The sequence below is a fragment of the Chiloscyllium plagiosum genome, unplaced genomic scaffold (assembly GCF_037043375.1).
Source record: "Chiloscyllium plagiosum isolate Xiang-an unplaced genomic scaffold, Cpla_swu_hap1 HiC_scaffold_23, whole genome shotgun sequence".
Taxonomy (NCBI): domain Eukaryota; kingdom Metazoa; phylum Chordata; class Chondrichthyes; order Orectolobiformes; family Hemiscylliidae; genus Chiloscyllium; species Chiloscyllium plagiosum.
Genome location: NW_028270161.1, coordinates 9,674,593 through 9,691,567, shown reverse-complemented (window position 1 = coordinate 9,691,567; position 16,975 = coordinate 9,674,593).

Sequence of the window (16,975 nt, the reverse complement as noted above, 5' to 3'; positions counted from 1 at the left end):
TGACTCCAGACTGACCCAGGCCTTGACTCCAGTCTGCACCGGGCCTTGACTCCAGACTGCCCCAGGCCTTGACTCCAGTCTGCACTGGGCCTTGACTCCAGTCTGCACCAGGCCTTGACTCCAGTCTGCACCAGGCCTGACTCCAGTCTGCAACAGGCCTTGAGTCCAGTCTGCAACAGGCATTGAGTCCAGTCTGCACCGGGCCTTGAGTCCAGTCTGCACCAGGCCTGACCAGTCTGCACCAGGCCTTGACTCCAGTCTGCACCGTGCCTTGACTCCAGTCTGCAACAGGCCTTGACTCCAGTCTGCACCGGCCTTGACTCCAGACTGCACTGGGCCTTGACTCCAGACTGCCCCAGGCCTTGACTCCAGTCTGCACCAGGCCTTGACACTAGTTTGCGCTGGGATTTGACTCCAGTCTGCACCGGGCCTTGAGTCCAGTCTGCACCAGGCCTGACTCCAGTCTGCACCGGGCTTTGACTCCAGACTGCCCCAGGCCTTGACTCCAGTCTGCACCGGGCCTTGACTCCAGTCTGCACCAGGCCTGACTCCAGTCTGCACCAAGCCTTGACTCCAGACTGACCCAGGCCTTGACTCCAGTCTGCACCGGGCCTTGACTCCAGACTGCCCCAGGCCTTGACTCCAGTCTGCACTGTGCCTTGACTCCAGTCTGCACCAGGCCTTGACTCCAGTCTGCACCAGGCCTGACTCCAGTCTGCAACAGGCCTTGAGTCCAGTCTGCAACAGGCATTGAGTCCAGTCTGCACCGGGCCTTGAGTCCAGTCTGCACCAGGCCTGACCAGTCTGCACCAGGCCTTGACTCCAGTCTGCACCGTGCCTTGACTCCAGTCTGCAACAGGCCTTGACTCCAGTCTGCACTGGGCCTTGACTCCAGACTGCACTGGGCCTTGACTCCAGACTGCCCCAGGCCTTGACTCCAGTCTGCACCAGGCCTTGACACTAGTTTGCGCTGGGATTTGACTCCAGTCTGCACCGGGCCTTGAGTCCAGTCTGCACCAGGCCTGACTCCAGTCTGCACCGGGCTTTGACTCCAGACTGCCCGAGGCCTTGACTCCAGTCTGCACCGGGCCTTGACTCCAGTCTGCACCAGGCCTGACTCCAGTCTGCACCAAGCCTTGACTCCAGACTGCACCAGGCCTTGACTCCAGTCTGCACCAGGCCTGACTCCAGTCTGCACCAGGCCTGACTCCAGTCTGCACCGGGCCTTGACTCCAGACTGCACTGGGCCTTGACTCCAGTCTGCACCAGGCCTGACTCCAGTCTGCACCAGCCCTTGACTCCAGTCTGCCCCAGGTCTTGACTCCAGACTACCCCAGCCCTTGACCCCAGTCTGCAACGGGTCTTGACTCCAGTCTGCACCAGCCCTTGACTCCAGTCTGCACTAGGCCTTGATTCCAGTCTGCCCCAGGCCTTGACTCCTGTCTGCACTAGGCCTTGACTCCAGACTGACCCAGGCCTTGACTCCAGACTGCACCAGGCCTGACTCCAGTCTGCACCAGGCCTTGACTCCAGTCTGCCCCAGGCCTTGACTCCAGTCTGCACCAGGCCTTGACTCCAGTCTGCACCAGGCCTGACTCCAGTCTGCAACAGGCCTTGAGTCCAGTCTGCAACAGGCATTGAGTCCAGTCTGCACCGGACCTTGACTCCAGTCTGCAACGGGTCTTGACTCCAGACTGCCCCAGGTCTTGACTCCAGACTACCCCAGGCCTTGACTCCAGTCTGCAACGGGTCTTGACTCCAGACTGCCCCAGGTCTTGACTCCAGACTACCCCAGGTCTTGACTCCAGTCTGCACTAGGCCTTGACTCCAGTCTGCACTAGGCCTTGACTCCAGACTGACCCAGGCCTTGACTCCAGACTGCACCAGGCCTTGACTCCAACCGGAACAAGTCCTTGACTCCAGTCTGAACCAGGCCTTGACTCCAGACTTATCCAGGCCTTGACTCCAGACTGCACTAGGCCTTGACTCCAGTCTGCACTAGGCCTTGACTCCAGACTTACCCAGGCCTTGACTCCAGTCTGCACTAGGCCTTGACTCCAGTCTGCCCCAGGCCTTGACTCCAGTCTGCAACGGGTCTTGACTCCAGACTGACCCAGGCCTTGACTCCAGTCTGCAACGGGTCTTGACTCCAGACTGACCCAGGCCTTGACTCCAGTCTGCACTAGGCCTTGACTCCAGACTGACCCAGGCCTTGACTCCAGTCTGCACTAGGCCTTGACTCCAATCTGCCCCAGGCCTTGACTCCAGTCTGCACTAGGCCTTGACTCCAGACTACCCCAGGCCTTGACTCCAGTCTGCAACGGGTCTTGACTCCAGTCTGCACCAGGCCTTGACTCCAGTCTGCACTAGGCCTTGACTCCAGTCTGCCCCAGACCTTGACTCCAGACTGACCCAGGCCTTGACTCCAGTCTGCACTAGGCCTTGACTCCAGACTGCACCAGGCCTTGACTTCAGACTGCCCCAGGCCTTGACTTCAGACTGACCCAGGCCTTGACTCCAGTCTGACCCAGGCCTTGACTCCAGTCTGCCCGAGGCCTTGACTCCAGTCTGCACTAGGCCTTGACTCCAGACTGCACCAGGCCTTGACTTCAGACTGCCCCAGGCCTTGACTTCAGACTGACCCAGGCCTTGACTCCAGTCTGACCCAGGCCTTGACTCCAGACTGACCCAGGCCTTGACTCCAGACTGACCCAGGCCTTGACTCCAGTCTGCACTAGGCCTTGACTTCAGACTGCCCCAGGCCTTGACTCTAGATTGTCCCAGGCCTTGACTCCAGACTGACCCAGGCCTTGACTTCAGACTGATCCAGGCCTTGACTCCAGTCTGCACCGGGCCTTGACTCTAGATTGTCCCAGGCCTTGACTTCAGTCTGCCCCAGGCCTTGACTCCAGACTGACCCAGGCCTTGCCTCTAGATTGTCCCAGGCCTTGACTCCAGACTGCATCAGGCTTTACCTCGAAGCTCTCAAGGCCGGGAGACTGCTTGAGGCTGGATGTCCACACCAAGGTCACACTGGGCCAAAAGACCACCATGTGATCTGCAATTTGGTCAATTTCTCATCTTCCTTAGCACCCCAATCCTTTTGCCTCCTCCAGTGCCACTACTTGCACATCTATCATGGAAAGAAAGTCTTCATTAGGTCTCCCATAATGTCCATTTCAAGATTCTGACTATTTTCCAATTGACTCTCCAATTCCCACAATAACTTTGTGGCTGTTGAATTGCCTGATTTCTCCATCACCCATTCCCTACAATGCTCTCGTTCCCAGGCAATCACTAACTGCCTGCTCTCATTCCCGTGGTACAGTATTTATTGTTGATCAGACACCTGCAAATTTCAATGTATTTGGCATATACTTCTAACTAACCTTTCCCAATACTGAATAAACATATTAAACATATCTATACTTCAATCTCCTTCAATAACAGTAATTAATATTTCAAAGTAATTCTGGTAGCAAACTTAACCACAACTGATTGTTTTAAACTTATTTTTAATCCATAGGTTATGACACACCTCCAGAAAATTTTGGACATCGACCTTCTGACCTAGATGTAGGGACATGATCACTATGCCAAAAGACCCCCTCCAACTGGCCTTTTTATATTCTTTTCTCCAGCTCTCTGCAAACTCACAATTTGCATCAATGTCAGGAACCCTGACTGATAAGACTAGAAATTGCTGGAAAAGCTCAGCAGGTCTGGCAGTATCTGTGAAGAGAAATCAGAGTTAACGTTTCAGGTCAAGTGACCCTTCCTCAGAACTCTCACTGATATTCTCTTTACAGTTAAAGTCACCGGTGGTTACATTAGGATAATTGTGAGAGATTATTTCCATTGAACAGTCAGTCAGCAACAACAGAACCCCAAAGTGAAGATGAACACTAAAATAAAATGTTCAGAATGCTGAGGAAACTTGTGCTTTCAGGAAAGTTGGATACAACGCAGAATTCTCTGTTATGCACCCATTGTTGAACCAGGATACGTAAAAAGGCAGATAAAAGGAGGTGATGGCCCTGTGATATTATTTCTGTACTGTTGAATCCAGAAAACCAGGTAATATTTAGGGGATTCTGGATCAGTGGTGCTGGAAGAGCACAACAATTCAGGCAGCATCCAACGAGCAGCGAAATCGACATTTCGGGCAAAAGCCCTTCATCACTTTATTCCTGATGAAAGGCTTTTGCCCGAAACGTCGATTTCGCTGTTCGTTGGATGCTGCCTGAATTGCTGTGCTCTTCCAGCACCACTGATCCAGAATCTGGTTTCCAGCATCTGCAGTCATTGTTTTTACCTCTAATATTTAGGGGACACAAGTTCAAATTATGCCTTTGACAGACAGTGGAATTTGAATTCAGTAAAAGCCTTGAATTAAGAGTCAAATGATGGCCATGAAACCATTGTCAATTATCAAAAATACCCATCTGGTTTAGAGAAGGGAATTCCTGGTCTGACTTATGTGAGATCCAGACCCACAGTAATGGGGTTAACTATTAACCAGGGATGGGCAATAAATTGCGCTGAACCCCATACCCCTTGATAATTTACTTTAAACACCTAACTTGATAATTAAAAGCTTTCTGGTGCAGTGGGGCATCAGATTAGGTTAAACTCATCTGGAACGGAACAGGGGCTCACATCTGTTAAACTAAATGTTTTGATTTGGTGCTGTCACCTGTTATGATTCTATGAAAGCAAATTAATCTCTTTGCTATTTATGGCTCCTTGCTGTGTTCAAAATGGCTGTTGTACAGAATCAAATAACCACAATATCATCCTTCCTTTATGAAGAACTTTGGGAGATTTCTGAGAGATTCGATGGGTTGGTTTATAAAGGCAAGTAATTATTCAAATCAACTAAGTTTCTTTATGAAGCAAATCGTCAGATTTAAATTCGTTTTGTGCTGCTAAATTATGATAGTAGCTTTTTTTACTGATTATCGGATTATTGAAATCATGTTGCATGATATTAGATATGAACAGGTTTTATTACAAATTGCAATTTAAACCATTTCACATGAATGGTTTTTGTTAAAACATTGGCACTAATGAACAAGTTCATCCTTTTTTTAAAAGGGAATGAATAAATGAGAATTTTGCATTGTGCATAAAGTGAATCCTCAGTTGAAAACTGATCAAGAATTGTACCTATCCACACCCTGCAGAAGATGATGTTATAGCTGATTAGTAACAGTCACCCATGAGTTAGCATCAGGCTGTCCTCAGTCATCAGGATGTAAATAGGATTTCATGATTTCCCATGAAAAGCTATTACAGACACAACACAGACAGGCACAGGAGCAGCTCAATAGTGAGTGCACTGAAGCCTGACTAAAAAGACCTTTTCACTATATTGTCATTTCAAAGATATATTTACATTTCAAACCATTTCCAGTAATTAAACAAAAAAATTAGGAACAATTGGCTTCTAACCATAGCTTCCCTTACAACTACCAACAAGGGAAATTGAACTCAAAACATTGTCATCAGTTCAAAAATACTCAGATGTTTCATCTCCAATCACCTGCTCCCTGTACAAGTTGAGATATCAGTACTGTGAGATGAATAATGTATAGCACTACATACAATTGTTCTATTGATAAGTGTATTGTATCGCATGTATCCCATCCATGAACATTAAAAAAGCTCCAGAATTTGATCCTCAGTCTGTGCCGGTTTGGCCGACTCCAGACCCCATATCCTAAAAGAGGGGAGAAGGTTATGCTTTCTCTCAGTAGTTCATGGGTGAATATCAGGAGAGTGTAAGATAGAATTCCTAGTCACGATGATCTCCGCACTTATCACATAGTCTTTTCTCATATGCACTGTGGAATGCTGAAAATCTGAAACAAATACAGAGAATGCTGGAGAAACTCGACAAGTCTAGCAGCATCTGTGTAGAAAGGGAGAAAGACTCAGGGTTAACATTTTGAGTCTGGTATAAATCTTCTTCAGAATAGAAGAAGAGTATTCTCAGGAAGAGTCATATCAGACTGAAAACATTAAGTCTCTCTTTCTGTCTACAATTGCTGCCAAACAAGCCATTCTATAAGGTTATTGGGCCCCATTGTGAATCAATAGTTCCAATGGAAGAGGAAGCAAAATTGGGATGGGTTATTTTTCTTGTTTAAAGAATGCTCACTTAATAAGCTAATGTAGATGCACATTTCATCAAAAATGTTTTACATTGAATAGCACAAAGCTGATTTCACAATCCGGTGACTCCAGCAGGAAAATCAGACACAAAACAAGTGCAAATTAAACAGAGGGTGCACCGCTGTGGGGCTCTGATTCTAGGGTTCTTAAGTCTGATTAATGTTTTCTTGGAGGTTTCATCACTTGAACTTCTGCCTCGAAATGCCTCTTCCAGTTAACTATTCTTTCTATTGTATCTCAGATATTTGAAAATTAATAAACAAAGTGTTCAAAGGAAACAAAAGACAACACAATCCTTTTCATGTGCTTTGATTTTTCTCCTGACTTTCTGGAAGCAGTGCTCAGGAAGAATTCATCATTAATGTTGAGAGACAACAGGAAAATCCACTAGATTCCTAACCCACCGATTTCCTGAACTGTACTACTGCAAGTCTCAACATTTAAACCTCCAAATTAACAAGGCAGAATAACAAATGATCTAAGCCAGCGAAAGTATCTTCACATCTTTGTCTTTGCTGGATAAAAAAGACCCCTTGGCTACACCCAACGTTCCTCGCTTGATAAATACAGCAGTTCCTTCCTTTACTGCTGCTGCAATCTGGAAACGCTATAAACATTTATGTCAAATTTCACAGCTGTTGGAGGGTTTTTTTTAAGCTTTGTAAATGTTTCCGAGTGTTAGATCTTGCTGTTTGTTTTGGTAAGTTACCATAATCTTTCAGCTCTCTGATGATTTCGATCTCTGTTAAGGATTATACCTTAATCTTCCTAATTTATAATCCATGAAAGAAGGACCAAAATCATTTGACTGTGATACGACTGAATGAAATAGATGGAAAAGCACCAGGAAGATTAGTGTTACCAACACAGCCATTACTGCATTCTGTGCTAGTAGTGCCATTGCTATAGGGTCTCACTTATTATCCATAATCTGTACTCAGGACAAGTCATTCGGTGAGAAAAGAAATCTCACACACTACCACACTTCCAACATACGGGGTGATTTGCTGCTCCGTTGCTATGATTTTGCGTGAAAGATCCCAGACACAATGAAAATTTCAGTTGCTGAGCAGATCTGAGTGATAAAATTACTCAGTGTAACAGACCATTTGCCCTTTCTTCTCCTTGTTTCCTGCTTCCCCTTTTTGCTATCAGTTTAGTACTTCGAGGTAGTTGTTTGTATACAACGACTGCTCTGTTGTTATATTGCAACATGCAAATTGTTATATTTATTCCTATATCTAAAAACATTTGCTAATAGGAACACTCTGCCATTGAAACTCAAGTCCATATTCATATTTGTTGTTTCCACTTTATGCTGAAAGAATAACTATCAGATAACACTTCAAGCTCCTAATTTATCTCCCTTCAACATTAACTCATAAATTTCACTCAATGTTCAGCTGATTCCTTCCAATATGTTCTTCAATGCATTGAATGCGAGGTGAAATTCACCCTGATTTTGTTTTAATTCCACTCTGAATTTCTTTCTTCCAGGCTGACATAGAGTCACAGAGATGTATAGCACGGAAGCAGACCCTTCGGTCCAACCCGTCCAACCCAATCCATTCCCGCCTGCCAGCACCCGGCCCATATCCCTCCAAACCCTTCCCATTCATATACCCATCCAGATGCCTCTTAAGTGTTGCAATTGTACCAGCCTCCACCACATCCTCTGGCAGCTCATTCCAACATGTACCACCCTCAGGGTGAAAAATTTGCTCCTTGGGTCTCTTTTATATCTTTCCCCTCTCACCTTAAACCTATGCCCTCTTGTTCTGGACACCCCCACCCCAGGGAAAAGACTATCCTGCTAATTTGTTCTGGGGGTGGGTTCTATGCAGGACCTACCCTGCATAGGTCACCTACACCCTAAGGACCTCAGCAGTTCAAGAAGGCCAGGCAAAAGTGAGGACTGCAGATGCTGAAGATTAGAATCATGAGTGTGGTGCTAGAAAAACACAGCAGGCCAGGCAGCATCCGAGAAGTAGGATAATCGATGTTACAGGCAACAGTCCTTCATCATTCCTAATGAAGGGCTTTTGCCTGAAATGTCGACTCTCCTGCTCCTGATCTGCTGTGCTTTTCCAGGATCACACGCTCGAGTTCAAGAAGGCTGTTCACTCCATTTAGGGATGGGCTATAAATGCTGCTCTATACAGCGACATACACAGCTCACGAATGAATAAAAAGTAAAATCTAACCTCTGAGTGTTTGACCTTTAATGCACACCATTAGCAAGCCTATCAACCTTAATCCTCTCATCACCAAAGATCTGCTCATTGCACCTGTCCTGGAGGAGATGGGACTTGTTCAAAAGCAAGCAAAGGTACAAATATTGCACAAAACTATGAAACATCACTCAGCCTGTATGAACGGAAATACAGCAGATCCTTGTTTGATTAATCTTTTATTCCTTCTCGTGAGCATTCTTACGTCACCCACCCTCTCTTTGATGCCACAGTATTGCTTCCATCTTTTGAAGAAAGGATTTTGTTGCTGCTAATACAAATGCAACAAATACAAACAATCATTGGTAATGTTAAGGCACATACACCCAACAGTATCAATACATGGCACTTCACTGCCTAAACTCATTCACTGTTTGAACACAATGAAAGTGGTCCTAAGATGGAATAGCATTGCTGGCGATGTGATACATTACACAACATTTTAACAATGCGCCAGACCAGAATGAAGGATATTGTTAAAGTATGTCAAAACATTGCTTCACGGAACCTGGACACTAATACAATGCAGTGTCCTGTGTAATACAGGCATCCTAACTCTCAATATCTGTGCATCTTGCAGTTGACAACTCTGGTAAACTATTCATTGCTATTATAGAGTCATTGAGTCATAAAGTCACAGAAATGTACAGCACAGAAACAGACCCTTCGGTCCAACTCATCCATGCCGACCAGATATCCCAAACCAATCCAGTCCCACCTGCCAGCACCCGGCCCATATCTCTCCAAACCCTTCCTATTCATATACCCATCAAGATGCCTTTTGAATATTGCAATTGTATCAGCCTCCACCACTTCCGCTGGCAGCTCATTCCATACACATAACACCCTCTGCATAGAAAAGTTGCCCCTTAGGTCTCTTTATATCTTTGCCCTCTCACTCTAAACCTATGCCCTCTAGTTCTGGACTCCCCCACCCCAGGGAAAAGACTTTGTCTATTTACCCTATCCTTGCCCCTCATGATTTTATGATCCTCTATAAGGTCACCCCTCAGCCTCCAAAGCTCCAGGGAAAACAGCTCCAGCCTATTCAGCCTCTCCCGACAGCTCAAATCCTCCAACCCTGGCAACATTCTTGTAAATCTTTTCTGAACCCTTTCAAGTTTCACAACATCTTACCAATAGGAAGGAGACCAGAATTGCACGCAGTATTTCAACAGTGGCCTAATCAATGTCCTGTACAGCCGCAACATGACCTCCCAACTCCTGCACTCAATACTCTGACCAATAGAGGAAAGCATACCAAACGCCTTCTTCACTATCCTATCTACCTAAACTTGATTTTATCTAGTCAACTTCAGAATAATTATGCTATAAGGAAATAATTCTAACATGTTGAAAATACAGCATTAGTGTGCTTGGCAGATGCTGATAATTATACTTACAACTGAAATGGCAATTGAAATTTCACCTGCATACAGTGAGTAGAATAATACAAACTGAACATGTTACAAGGGGTTTAACTAAAGGGATATATTTATGAGGAAACAATTTATGAATTATGGTTGAAGCATAGTGTGTTAGAGGTTTGATGTATTATCCCTTAATAGTATTTTGGAAGCAGAAAATATGCACATGACCTTCAATGGGCACAGGGTTCACATCAGCAATTTATTTTTTAGATAAGGAATTTTGTCTAACATCTTATGTTTTTACAAAGTACAGAAAAGCACTGAATGAAAGGCAGATGAGGCAGGAAACAAAGAGTGAAAAGGGCATTGTTTCAGTTTCTCAAAAATTCTTTCAAAATGTCCAAACTTTTTCTTTCATGTCTTCTCCAGCCCATAAATACGGTAGGATTTGCATCAATTTCATATTATATTTTTAAGGGATATCCAAGCAGCAACTAAGATTTCATTTAATTTCTAATTTCATTTAATTTCACAGTTCCATTGTCATTATTCAATATAAAATCCATGTTTAATTAACAGACAACATGAGAGAATGAGTGCAGAATTGTAATAGGAATGACTGCAACATTGCAACTTCCTTTTTATTTTAACCAAATTAATCCATATTGCAACGTTTTGTAACCCAATAGAACCTTTTGGTGTTATTGATCAAATGGTATTCAGACAGTTCCCGGTGTAACAGGACAGTACCGTGTACCACATAGAACCACAGTGACATTTTTAGACTTATTAGCTAGTTTTCTGACTGACTTCAATCAACCTCCTTAATCCTCCTAGGGAAGAGCATTTTTAATTTGCTGATCGGTTGATAAGCCTGCAGCAGAAAAAATGATTTACACAGAGATGAATGGCATTTACAAGATAGAATTCGCTGTGTTAAAAGCGGATCTGGAATTCCTATCTGTCATTTTATTTGCAATGTTCATTTTTTTTTCCTCACTATTAACCGATCCTGATTGCAATCTCCAAGCGCCATTGGACCCTGCTTCCGTAGTTTTAATCTGTCCTTAATCCCATAGATTTTAAATATTCCCAGCACCAAGAGACTGGAGGCAATTAACTGCCCTTCTGATGCCTTCCTTATCAGTTGCCTCCCTGTATCTCACAGAAGCAGCCTGAAGACAGTGCCTGGCTCACACACACTATTTTCCCACTTCTGAACCCTCTGCAGGATTTGTGGTGAGAAATCACATCAGCTCATGCTTATTAACGATTCCATTACACCCAGAGATTTATATATATAAAAAAAACTATCTTACATTTTGCTTTTTTAATAGGAACGATTGCTATCACAAATTGAGTCCCTGAAAATTTTAATACAAGCCCAAGGTTGAGTGGCATTTTGCATGCTGATTTAGACCTGATTGCCTGCTTTTGATGCTGGTGAGGCCAGTATGTAAAGCCGTGCTGTGAGCGGGTTTTAGAGACTGGCAGCTGAAACACAGATAAAAATTTTTTTTTTAAAAAAACTTCCAGCTGGAATCTCTAGGCATTTGTGCTTTGATTGACTGCTGCATTAATGGAAGGAATCCACTTGCCATTCTAGATTTGTTTTTGTTAGTAAACCATAAGCCTGCTTTTTTTTTTGAAGTGGTATTACAGGTCATTGGTCTTCCCTTTACCACAGAGTCTTATATCGTACATTGACTTTGACCCAAATACGTTTCAACAGAATGCGCAATGGGCAGTGAATACTATATATATCTGAAGAGAGAGCAAGGAAGGCAATGTGTGTCTATTCAAAATGCATTGCTTTTCCCTTTTGCATTCAAACAGTCTTGAGCACAATCTTGATCTTGTCCCAGCATCAAGGGCCACTGTGGTGAGATTGTACTTGCTGTGGATGGCTCGCTCAAAAAGCTAATCATCCCACATTTCCTTGCAAGGGAATGGATCGTTTAAACATGACACAAGTTGCAATTCACTCTTTCTGAACAAGCCTATTTCCTTGGTTCTCATAGCCACTGACACATCTGGAGTGGCAATTTTACCAGGCATTAGTGTCATATCACATGGAAACACACCCTTCAGCCCAACTGCACCCATTATAGAATCCCTACAGTGCAGAAAGAGGCCTTTCGGCCCATTGAGTCTGCACCAACCCTCCAAAGAGAAATCCACCCAAACTCACACTTCCACCTCGCCTGCACACTATAGGCAATTTATCATAATCAATTCCCCTCACCTGTACACCTTTAGACTGTGGGAGGAAACTCACACAGACACAGAGAGAATGCACAAATATCACACAGACAGTCACCCAAGGCTGGAATTGAACCCAGGTCCCTAGCACTGTGAGGCAGCAGTGCTAAGCACTGAGCCACCATGCTGACCAATTTCCTAAAGTGAATTAGTCCCATTTGCCCACTTTCGGCCCCTCTTCCCTTAAGCCTCTCCTATCCACATACCTGCCTAAATGTCTTTCAACATTCCCTATGGAAAGTTTTCTCTTAATTAATTAGATGTGAGTATCACTGGCAAGGCCAGCATTTTTTGAAGGGAGGCCATTTCTGAGGACAGTCCAAAAGAACCTAAGAAATAGATACAAGGTTAGGCCATTTGGCCCATCGTACACACTCTGCTGTTCAATAGGATCATGGCTGATCCAACAGCCAAGAGTCTACTGCATTGCTTTTTCTAGAGTCACACATGGGCCAGACTGGGGAAGGGTAGCAGATTAGTGAACAAGAGGAGATATTATAACTAGCTTTTATATTGACAGATTTTTTTTATTGAATTCAAATTTCACCATCAGCCATGGTGGGATTCAAAATCATCTGGTTTGTTAATATACATCACAGAAGGAAATCTGCACTCCCTATCTGGTGTCCAAACAGCTCCAGACTTACAGCATGTGGTTGAATCTTAACTATCCTTTGAAATAACTGAACAAACCACTCAGTTCAAGGGCAACTAGGCACAGCCTGTGACCTTGACATCCCATAAATGAATAAAAATCTGTAACTTAACATCTATGCAATGGGTGTGGACCTTATGTACACCCTAAAGCTCTAGACCAGATTTGCAAATTGCATTTATGATTCCAGACCATCTGCACATGCAGATTTTGGTCTTTTCATTCTGACCAAAATCTCACACAACATAAACCATGTTGATTTTATATCTACGTATACAATTGTATGTTTTACAAATGGCTAAGCCAAATAGAAACCATGTAAGAATTAGTTCTCCATGCATTTAACAATGTCAGTCCCATTCCAAAGCATTGCTTCATATGTACTGTCAGGTTTGTGCAAATTACAAATTGAAGCACATGGGCTTTCCTCATGTGTTGAATAAATCAGCCTAACTATTAGTTGCTGCATTTCTTAATTGTGGGAACGGATCTTCTAGAAGTTTCCTGCCCCTTGGCATTTCATGTCCCATGTTCCCTTTCTTCCTTTCCATTCTCCTGTAACCGTTCACTTATCCTGTGAACACAGTTTCTGCTCCTCTCAGTTTTTCAGTGCTCCATTATCACATTCATCATCTCCTGCCCTGCACCAGTCACTGTCCCTTCCTTTTCCTTTCTCCTGTGACTGCATGCAACAATAACTTGAATCTATGTAGTGCCTTCAGCATGGCAAAATGTCCCGAGGCGCTTCACGGTTCTGATACCAAATGAAAACCAATACCAAGACACATAAGAAAATATTAGGAAGGGTGACTAAAATCTCGGTTGAAAAGATAAGTTTTAAAGGAAAGGGGCTAAGGGAGAGTTAAAGTTGCACAGAGTCTCAGTGACGGAATTCTACATTTTAGGGATAGGCCTCTGAAGACTTGGCCCCCTAGTGGAGGAGCAATAAAAAGTGCAAGAGGGCATATTGAGGAGTGTGGAAATTTCAGAATGTTGTACGCCTTGGGAAATTACTGAGGTAATAAAGGACAAGAAGACGATGCAACTTCAAAACCGGGGTGGAATTATAATATTGGGAATCCGTTGTATGTGTATAACAGATGGAGGTCAACAAACAGAAGGGTGAAGGAGCTATTTCCCACCTTCCTTTTCTCTCAGAAGTCCTTCCTTCCCATCTGTGGCCATTTTTCCAAGTACTTTTAAATCCCTCCAGTCAAGCAATCATCCCCAACATAACACCTAAATGGCTCTTCCCAAAGTCACAAAACACATTCTCTGTTGACAAAGGCAAACAATCTATCCTCATCCGATTCAATCTGTGTGCAGTTGGTTGCACCATCGGCCTCCAGTGTCTCTCCACTATAATCAAGCTGGGAAAGCCGTGGACCTTAAGAATAGGAGCAGAAGTAGGCCATTCAGCCCATCAAGTCTGCTCGGTCAATCAATGAGATCGCGGCTAATCTGATAATCTTCAACTCTATTTTCTTGCCTTTTCCCCTTAACTCTTGATTCCTTTCCTGACCAAAACTGTGGAAATCTCAGCCTGAATACGCCTAATGATTCCACACCTCCAGCCATCTACAGGCGAGGATTCCATAGAATGACTCTCGTCCGGGAGAGGAAATTTCTTTTCATCTCTGAAGAGGAGTCATACTGAACACGGGACATTGGGTGGCACGATGGCACAGTGGTTAGCACTACTGCCTCACAGCGCCAGAGAACCGGGTTCAATTCCCGCCTCAGGCGGCTGACTGTGTGGAGTTTGCACGTTCTCCCCGTGACTGCGTGGGTTTCCTCCGGGTGCTCCGGTTTCCTCCCACAGTCCAAAGATGTGCAGGTCAGGTGAATTGGCCATGCTAAATTGCCCGTAGTGTTAGGTAAGGGGTAAATGTAGGGGTCTGGGTGGGTTGCGCTTCGGCGGGGCGGTGTGGACTTGTTGGGCCGAAGGGCCTGTTTCCACAATGTAATGTAATGTAATCTAATCTAATCTAATTAACTGTGCATCTCTCCATCTCTCACTGAATTTCTCCAATGTTTTCTGTGTTTGTTCCTCCTTATCTTCATCTTAAATAGTTAGGCTCCCTGATTTCATTAATATCTATCTTGTCTGAATCAGACAATTGCCCATAAAGGAGAAAGTGAGGTCTGCAGATCCTGGAGATCAGAGCTGAAAATGTGTTGCTGGAAAAGCGCAGCAGGTCAGGCAGCATCCAAGGAACAGGAGAATTAATGTTTCCTGAAGAAGGGCTTATGCCCGAAATGTCGATTCTCCTGTTCCTTGGATGCTGCCTGACCTGCTGCGCTTTTCCAGCAACACATTTTCAGCAATTGCCCATAAAGGTCTCCTCTCCTACCCCAGCACTATTATCTCTGGTCTTTCCCCTATAACTTACTGTTGGCCATCTTCTATTTCTTACCTGTGTGCTAGTGTGAATAAACTTCGAGGAGAAAGTGAGGACTGCAGATGCTGGAGATCAGAGCTGAAAATGTTGTGTTGCTATGGTCTGGCGATGGAGGAGTCCAAAGACCTGCAAGGACCAAGGACCAAGGACCAAGTCCAAGGACCAAGACCATAGCAACACGATGGTTGGAGGAAGAGCGCCTCATCTTCTGCCTAGGAACCCTCCAACCACAAGGGATGAACTCAGATTTCTCCAGTTTCCTAATTTCCCCTTCCCCCATCTTGTCTCAGTCAAATCCCTCGAACTCAGCCTCCAGGAACAACGCAGATGACAAGCAACATGAGTTCGACTGGGACAACACTACTAGTATAGAACAAGCCAAACAGAGAACAGCCAGGGAATTCCTAGAGGCATGGCACTCATCCACAGATTCTATCAACAAACACATCGACCTGGACCCAATATACCGGCCACTGCAGTGGACAGCTGGAACTGCCAACCGGAAGCGACAGAGACAAACCACAACAAATGCCGGAGGAAAGATCACAGAAGCGCTTCACAGGAGGCTCCAAGCACTGAGGATGTCACCTAGACAGGGGACGAAACATCTGCAACACAAAGTGGTTGTTGTGGTTCTGTTCGCCGAGCTGGGAAAAAATTCCCAGCTCGGCGAACAGAACCACAACAACCACTTCCTCTGGCAGCTCATTCCATACACAGACCACCCTCTGCATTAAAAAAAACTGCCCCTTTAGATCCCTTTTAAATCTTTCCCCTCTTACTTTAAACCTCTGTCCTCTAGTTTTGGACTCCCCTACCCTGGGAAAAAGACCCTGTCTATTTACCCTATCCATGCCCCTCCTGACTGTATAAACCTCTATAAGTTCACCCCTCAGCCTCCAATGCTCCAGGGAAAACAGCCCCAGCCTGTTCAGCCTCTCCGTGTAGCTCAAATCCTCCAACCCTGGCAACATCCTTGTAAATCTTTTCTGAACCCTTTCAAATTTCACAACATCCTTCCAATAGGAAGGAGACCAGAATTGCTTGCAATATTCCAAAAGTGGCCTAACCAACATCCCCTACAGCTGCAACATGAACTCCCAATTCCTGTAATCAATACTCTGACCAACAAAGAAAAGCATACCAAACGCCGTCTTCACAATCCTATCTACCTGCAACTTTAGTTTCAAGGAGCTATGAACCTGCACTCTAAGGTCTCTTTGCTCAGCAACACTCCCGAGGACCTTACCATTAAGTGTGTAAGTCCTGCTTTGATTTGCTTTTCCAAAATGTAGCACCTCGCATTTATATAAATTAGACTCCATCTGCCACACTTTGGCCCATTGGCCCATCTGATCAAGATCATGTTGTACTCTGAAATAACCTTCTTCACTGTCCACTACACCTCCAATTATTTTGTCATCTGCAAACGTACTAATTATACCTCCTACGTTCACATCCAAATCATTTATATAAATGTCAGTTCAAACTATAACTCAGACAGTCATTCCTGTTTTAGATTGTATAGATGGAAATAACGGAACTTCCTGTTTCCTGAACAAGCTAATGGGAGTTCATTGTGTTTATCTGGCAATATAAACGAAGTATATATATGCAGATTAAAACTGATTACTTTCAAACCATTTTACATGCAACTGATATTTGGAGGTGCACTTTTGAAGTGTACTATTGTGTCAGGCAAACTCAGTCTGAAGATGCAATACAAAGTGCTTTAATTGGTTAGCCTGTGTAAATTGTCACAGAGTTTTGATGTACAATCAACCTGTAGCCATTCAGTGTTAACACACAGGTATCACTACCTTGCTGTTGCCAGCTCTTCATAACCATTGCTGCAGACAGCCAGTGTTAACCACACTA